General features: G+C 35.3%; 1 pseudogene; it reads right to left on the reverse strand.

Moving 5' to 3' along the window:
* The window catches only part of LOC107509879, a 138,173-nt pseudogene extending 132,804 nt beyond the window's left edge, over positions 1-5,369 (reverse strand).
* Positions 5,370-6,000: the final 631 nt, after the last annotated feature.

Below are 6,000 nucleotides of genomic sequence, written 5' to 3' on the forward strand. Positions count from 1 at the left end.
CTTTTTCTGTTGTGTAGTTCAATCTTTCTCTGTGTCATGTAAGAGTACTTAATGTTTCCAGACTTTATTTTACTCGAAATCAGTTTGATAAAATCAAGACCCATGATGCTTTCAGGATTACTAGACTTTCTGTTGAAAATAGGTATACGAGTAGCACAAATATAACTAATCGGCTCCAATCCCCTGAAGTCAGGAAGCTTGGCAGGGACAGAACACCTGGTCTCTGGTTGTCTTCTCTTGGGAGCCCAAATGTGGAAAGCTTGTCTTTCTTGAGCTTCATTTTAATTAGCTGACCAGGGGAAGCAGTGATAAAGTTCCTGAGGAAAACTTTTAAGTTGCCAATTAAACTTTACAAGACCGGTGCTCTTGTCTAAGAAAAGCTAAAGTATTACTTGGTTTTAAAGTGAAAAAATAACATTGGAGATGATTGGTGTTAAGAAGGAATGAGTCTTAAATGCACCCCTGTCTGCTCTGGTCAGGAAGTATGCTTAAGATATTATGGGCGGACAATTTTCCAGTAAGCCAGCATTAAGGATTTACTTCTGATTCTGTTAACCAGGGTATGGTAATCTGATCAAGGATATGCTAATGGACAACTGTTAACCAGGGTGTGGTGATCTGCTTAGGGATGTGCTGGTGGCCAGCTTCTGCTATATAAACTGCCTCTTCTGGGATCTTGAGGCTGATCTCCTCTAACCCTGCATGGTAGAGAGTCAGTGGCCAGCTGGCTAATAAAGGCTCACAATTCATCTCAGTTGGCTCCGTGGGTCTTGGATTTGATCGCACCACAACAAAGAAATTATAGTTTTATAAAGAATGCTGCTTCCCTGAGGAAAACAATCTATTTTCTTGACTAACAATAAAAGTTGTAAGTGAATTTCAGATTTTCTTGTAGTTCCCTTTGTGAGCAATTACCTATTTAATTCACAGTTGGGATTTACTGGCAAGGGAGGAATCTGAGAGTGGCAAAAGAAAAAATTATTCAGGATCAACAAGAAACTACATTAGGCATTTTTCTGAACCTTCCCTCCATCTTAAGTAATCAAGTCTTATTAAACCTCAGTTGATGCGTTACACATTTATCCAGTTCTACACTAAGCTTCCGACAATCTTAGTGTTAGCATTGAATAAAATGAGTAAATAGGCAAGTCTTAAAGACCTGAGACTGATATCTGCTTTTTCCTTCACCTTTCTTTCCATTTCTTTTCCTCTGTGTTTCTACCCATCTGAGATGAGTAGTTTGAAGATGGTGCTCCCCAATAATCAGTAGTCAGGAGTCAAATGGGCACCTTGCTATCTGGAACATTAGTACCTATTTACAGTAATGTCTGGATGTCCTCCATTTTTTGTTTCTATAGCCACTACATAAGTGTAGGTCTTCATGCAAAAATTGCAACAACTAAATGATTTCTCTACCTTCTATTTCCATCCTTTCAGGCCCATCCAAATAGAAAGTAAGTCAATCAATTTTCAAACATCATTTTCTCTTACTCAAGTGCTTAGAATGTTTAAAGTTCATGTAATATAGCCAATCCAAATTCAGTGGTATGACCTTCAATTTTCCATATTGTCCTCATTCACAATTTCCTTAGTGCATTCCCTTATTAGTTTCCAATATGGGCTCTGCTGCAAACAAGTTAAACAGGTTACATTGGATTATGGTATTGAATCTTCACAATGGCCTTATGATGTAGGTACTTTTATTTTAATACCACTTTGCAGATGAAGAAATCAAGGTTTATAAACATTAATTACTTTGTCCAAGGCTAATGCAATTAGTTAGTGGAAAACCTGTGAATCAGTGCTGAATACCCAGTAGGCCAACGGTAGTGACTTTAATCTATGTTTGAAGCAGCAACATAATTTTTTAAATTGATTTGATATTAAAGGGGGCATTTTTGAAAATATTAGAACTTTTTAAATCTTTTATTATATTACTTTGTTTTCATTGTCCTCATCTGACACTATTAAACTTTATCTCTTAACAGAAAATATTGGTGAGAAAAATGATAGGTATATTTATTTCTTTTAAAAAAATGTGTTATGGAGAATTTAGAATGTGCAGAAAATAGAACAATATAATAAATACCTATGTACCAAATTCCCAGCCCCAATAATAATCAATCCATCATGCTTCATCAATATCTCAATCTACTACCCCATCCCATTGTATATTTAAGCAAGTCCCAGTCATCAAATGATTTAATATGCGAATATCTTGGTATGTATCTCTAGAAAACAGGACTCTTTTGGGTAACATAATAACAACACAATTATTTCACCTATAACATTAATTTCCTTAATAACATCATATAGACTATCATTGTATAAATTTCCAGTTGTCTCATAAGTGTTAGATATTTCATACATGATATATAAATTAGGAACTAAATAAGCTCTATATATTTGATTAGTCGCTCTGTCTTTTAAATCTCTTTTACTCTATCAGTTACCCCTCCATCTCTCTACTTTCTCTTTGGAATGTTTTAAAGAAACTAGGTTGTTTGTCTTGTAGAGTCTTCCACAGTATGGGTTTGCTGACTGCATTTCATGGTGTAGTTTAACAAATTTCTTTGTTCTCTGTATTTTCTATGAAATGGCAATTGGAATTAGAGACTTGATTAGATCTAGAGGTTTTTTTTTTTCAGGACTTTATATGTGGTGTTGTCTGCTTCCATTAGAAAGCATGCAATATCTAATTGTCTCTATAAATATATTTATATTAACTTAGGATATTATGTATGTTTATCCATCTTTCAATAAATGATTTTATTTATTGGAGTCCAGTTTTATCTTTCTTTTATAAATTACACTCATAATTGTATTGCCTAAGACTTTTCAGTTTTAGGTTCTTTAATGTGGAGTAAGTTCTTGAGTACTCTCTTAAGGTGAGCTGAGTATAGAATTCAAGATGTTTTTATTTCTAATATCTTATAATTCTCTATCTTATGCTAAATTCTATAACAAATAAAGTTTAACTTGTTTTTATTGATTCTTAATAAGGCATTCAATTTAATTTTCATAGAAAACTTTTCCCATACATATTTTATCTGTTGACAAATTTAACTAAGTTACATAATCACAATATAAGTAAACTGGAATATATAGGTTTAGGAAGAAACACAACTGATTTTTCATACACAAAGAGTTAGACTGGCGGGTGAAGAAATTTGTGTTTACTCACAAATTTCATGATTTCTTGGGCATTGGTTGATATGTTTTGAAATGGCAATGAGTTAGTGTATCAAGTTAGTTAAAAAGTAGTCTATTAAAAGAGCTTCTAGCACACTGCTGTCCAATAGAACTTTCTATAATGATAGAAATTTTCTGCATTGTCTAATATGGTAACCATCAGCCACATGTGGCTATTGAGTATTTGAAAGTGACTAGAATGATTAAGGTGAGACTGTGGAACTTAAATTTTAATTTAATTTAACTAATTTAATTTAATTTAATTTAATTTAATTTAATTTAATTAATAACCTTGGACAGCTCAGTTCTAGGACATAAAATCCACACTGAGGAATAACTGGTTCCAGAGTCTGACTCTAGAGCCTGCACCCATAACCATTATATTATACTGTTCCCTGATTTGGTGTTTCTCAGGATTTTTTTTTAATGTACTGCTGGAGCCAGCCGGCTAAAGTTGATCAGTACCTGAAAGAGGGGGGATGAAGCCTCAGAAAAAAGAAGACAGGAAAGCGCTTCAGGAGGGCATACAGTCTCACTGCTGCAGCCTCGAGTTTATTTAGCACAGCCTTTATATAAGTTTTTGGATACAATAGCAAAGCACAATGTACATTGCCATAAGAATGCTGACATTTACATAAGTTCCTATATATCCTTCCCTCAGGGTACAAACATCCTTTTCTGGGCTGTAAAACATTCCGCTATCTCAAGAGGATTTCTTTAGGAGGCAAACCTCCCCTCCAGGGTCAGTAACGTTTAACTCCACACCCTGCTTCCTAGAACCATTGTTTAAGTGGTCTCAGCAGCTGCTTCATGGCTATCAGTTACCTGACTTCTTCAGTGTCTCATAATGGCTCCCGACATAACAAACACATTCATATTTAGTTTTTAGAAGAAAACGACAAAGACCCAGTTTACCAGCTTTACTTTTTTAAACCTAAGATTAACATACATATATAAACATTTGTCAAAGTTTACTAAGTTGACAGCATTCATACATAAGTAGACAACATCCTCAATTTGTATTAAACTAGAAATGTATTGCTATTAATGCATCCATATCTTTCACTACTAAATAATGAAAAAATCGATATAATTTTTGTGGAGGATTTATCCCAGTAATGTTAACTTCATAGCAGAGTGACATTACTTGGTCCATGTTTCAAACATAATGGAAAAGCAGGTGTTGGTGTACAAAAGAATCATGACCACCTTGGATTACATTTAATAAAAAAATCAAAGTGCATACAGAAATTTACACTTTTAAAGACAAAGAAAATGGTCTTATTATATGGTCCCAACAGTGAACTTAAGTCTATGACAAATAGATGCTCCCAGGAGTTGTTTATGAATACTTTAGATTAGATATAGTTATACTTCAAGTTGAGTTCCTTCAAAATCTTTAAAAATATGTTTCTGTTAATCCTCAAATGGAGCTTATTATAGTTTACGTTTCTCTTAAATGTATGCATTGAATTACCAAAGCTTACCAGCTGCTGCTTACCATTTATCATTAAGGATTTTAACTGGTCCTTTTCTTCAGCTCCTACTTTTTCTTGATCATTCTCAATGATTCTCTTGATAGTGATTTTTCAGCCACTAACAATTTTAGTAAAAGTTGATATAGATTTGAAATTGCCAATCCTACTACCTTTGAATGACATGGAAGAGAATGAAGTGAGGCTCCTGTGACCTAGGGAAAAGGAAGTAAATTCTATAACAAAAGAAGAAAATTCCTCTCCAAAATATGGAAATCTACCTAAGGCAGAGAAAACTGACCCTCAGCTTCTGCTTCCTTGGAGAACTCCTTTGATTCCAGAAAATCCCTCAAATGGGTCTTCAATGAAGATGAATGAAAATGGGTTTCTTACACCCGAAAATTGCCTGAAGGCATCATCTGAGTTACAGAATGTGAAGCCAAACTCAAGTAACTGTCAAAATAATTTTCACCTCCACCCTTTAATCTTTCTTTGCCATATTTGTCACTGATACCCTGTTTTTTTAGTATGTGATAGCGCCTCATATTCCTCAGCTACTTGTTTCAATTTTCTCTCAACTTTTACTAATTCTCAGGATTTTTATCTGCAAGCCACTTCAGTATCATTTTCTGATATGCTTGTTTAATATCTTTGACTGAGTCATGTCTGCACACCTAGAACTTCATAGTAGCTCACCACATTTTAACAGGCGGTTGCAACGAGTCCTACTTTCTGGTTATAGGTTCATCTACATGGGACCCAGAATGCCAGAGCTGGCAGCAGGAAAGAAGATCTCTGGATGCCGCCTGGATTTTCTCCTCAACTTCTGTAAGGCTGCGCTGGTGACAGCAATTACCTTGTGTTTCTCAGGCTTTATTCTTCTATGCCATGTTGCCTTTGTGTATGATAGTCCTTCTAGCTGAAAATTGTACCCTCCCAATCTCTCAAACCTCTTAGCCTGGTGTGGTTACCAGTCTCCATAATGGCCTCCAATAAACCACACTTTCCCAGTATTTACACACTAATGTGTCCCCTCCCAAGATGACCCATGTGTAACCAATAAATCATGATGGAAGTACTACTGCCTGACTTCATAGGGTAAGTTATAAAAAGCCTTACAGTCTACACGTTGATCTCTTGGGGCACTCTTATTGGAGCCTGAGACACCTTGTAAGAATCTACCTACTCCACTGGAGAGATCTTATGGAGAAGCCCCAAGACTTCATGGAGAGAGGGAGGATTCTAGCTGAGACAGCCTTCAAATATCCCCTCCAGCATGCCAAGTATGTGAGTAAAATTGTCTTGCATCTTACTTAGCAGCTGAGCTGATTTA

This window comes from Rousettus aegyptiacus, unplaced genomic scaffold, assembly GCF_014176215.1.
Source record: "Rousettus aegyptiacus isolate mRouAeg1 unplaced genomic scaffold, mRouAeg1.p scaffold_m13_p_9, whole genome shotgun sequence".
NCBI classification, from domain to species: Eukaryota; Metazoa; Chordata; class Mammalia; order Chiroptera; family Pteropodidae; genus Rousettus; species Rousettus aegyptiacus.